We start from the raw sequence: 2,202 nt of genomic DNA, 5'->3' as shown, positions 1-2,202 counted from the left end.
GATTCTGAGAATTGTAAGAGTGAGGGGGTTGAGTATCTGAAGCTTGTGGACGTCTTTGTGATTGAAAACCCACAACTTGTTGCCTCTAGAAGAAGTTGGGATGTTGTTTTCACCCAAGGTTGTAGGTATTTGAATAGGGGTTGTTTGACGGTCGATCATACCAATTATAAGTGGCTTTCACTTCTTCTTGTACAAGCTCAGGCTTGGGTGGCGCATCTGGGCAATTATAATATGAATGGGAAGGATCAGAGCAGATTGCACACACCTTTGAATAGGCCTATAGTTGCTGTGGATTCCTTAAAGACAAGCATTGATCTAGCTTTTTAGATATGTTGTGCAAAGTGGGTGCTATGTCATTGTCTGAGGTCAAATCGTAAACTCCCTTAGGTTTGGAAGTGAATGGATTGGGGGGTCTATGAGCAGCCACATTGTGTTGCTGGGAATTCTTTGCTAGGTTCACAAAGAGAACCCAAGCCTCATTCTTATGCTTAGTGGAGAAAGTACCTCTACACGATGCATCAACCATCAACCTATCTCCCTCAGCCCTTCATAAAAGGTTTGCACTATTTGCCACTTGAGGAGCGAATGATGTGGACATTTACAAAGAAGCTCCCTAAATCACTCCTAGGTCTCAAAGAAAAGTTCCTCATCCATCTGTGAAAAACTTGTGATAGCTCTCCGAAATTGGTTCGGCTTCCCAATTGGGAAGTGTTGACTCTATGAGTCCAATCCTATTTTGATGATGAAAAATCATTTGGTATTTGATATGTGCATTAAGATTGTGAACAGGAACAATATTTAGCATGCACGGAAGGCTAGAAAGTCATGGAAGCCATGAAGATTAAAGTATATACATCTTAGCACAATCCATGGAACTAAAAGAGTTAAAGAATGAAGATGCAAGCGACAAGTTCAAGATCGTCGTGGGAATGGGTATTTAGAACTGAATGTATTTACATATTTAATATGATTTAATTCAAAGCTCAAAATATACCCTAGACTGTCCTTAGGACTCATGCGTCTCATGAAAATCTTTAGAGGATATTTATAGACTTAAAGACCTTTTTTTAAAAAAACCCCAAAATTTATTTTAGAAAAGAGCAAAGAAAGAGAGCAAAACAGATTTTTGAAACTAAAATAAAAAAACCAGAAAGTGTACTGTTCAGGACCGAAGTCCTTGCCCAGAAGTCTGAAGTGTCAACTTTAGAAGACTGAATTCTACACTTAGTTGTCTGAAGATTCAACTTCAGAAGACTGAAGTTTAAGGTCAGTCATCTGAAGAATTTCTTTAGAAGACCGAAGATTAAGTTCACTCATTTGAAGATTTATTGGAGAAACACAGAAACAGGCAGAAGCACATCAGAAGGCTGAACCTTGACTTCAGTCATCTGAACCCGCAACCTCAGAAGTCTAAACCCCAACTTCGGACGTCTGACCCTATGTCCAATTCAATTTTTCAAAGCTTTAAGGAACTTCAGTCTTCTGAGCCCTAATCCTCAATCGTATGAACCTGCAGGAAGATTAAAAATTTAATCTTAAGCGAGAGAACATGGGAGTTATTTTTTAATCAAGCTGATCCAATGGTTTGGATTTATCCTAAGGCCAAGGTTACCTATATAATCAACCTCTAAACCCTAGTGCCCCAACTTTTGGCATAAGATTGAGTGTATTGAACCTTTAGCACAACTTAGGAGAGCATTGAACACACTGCTGAATTCTTGCTTGGGATTTCAAAGCTTATATGCCAAATCTGAGCTAAGGCTACATTGATCTTCAAAACGACATTCTAGCGATTGTTGTGCATTCAACTTGGTATTGAGGTTTAGTAAATCGATCAGTTTGTTACTACTTATTCTCAAAGAGTTTTTCATCTCAAAATCTATCATTGAATATTACTTGAGAAATTGACCTTGAGTGTACTTATATACATATAGATTGTTTTGACAAGATCACTACCCGAGATAAGTTTTTCCAATGGTTAAATATTTTTTATTCAAGTGGGTATTCACTTAAAGACTAGATATTCTCGATATTACAAAACCACTTGATTAAATATCCCTAGTGCTCATAACTATATATATTATTGAGTGAAATTTTCTAAAAATATTATATTAGGTTTTTGATCTTTGGAACACATATTATATATATACATATACATATACAAAGATCATATTGTATTTTGGATATTTGGAATAAACTTAT

General features: G+C 36.6%; 1 non-coding gene across 1 annotated transcript; it reads left to right on the top strand.

The window, feature by feature from the left end:
* Nucleotides 1-582: 582 nt before the first annotated feature.
* LOC131152500 (small nucleolar RNA R71) lies at nt 583-687 on the top strand. The gene has a single exon (XR_009135999.1). It is a non-coding gene; the product is annotated as a small nucleolar RNA R71 (small nucleolar RNA).
* Nucleotides 688-2,202: the final 1,515 nt, after the last annotated feature.

This window comes from Malania oleifera, chromosome 3, assembly GCF_029873635.1.
Source record: "Malania oleifera isolate guangnan ecotype guangnan chromosome 3, ASM2987363v1, whole genome shotgun sequence".
Lineage (NCBI taxonomy): Eukaryota > Viridiplantae > Streptophyta > Magnoliopsida > Santalales > Ximeniaceae > Malania > Malania oleifera.
The sequence above is the reverse complement of the archived record's forward strand: the minus strand, read 5'-3'. Positions and strand labels throughout refer to the sequence as shown.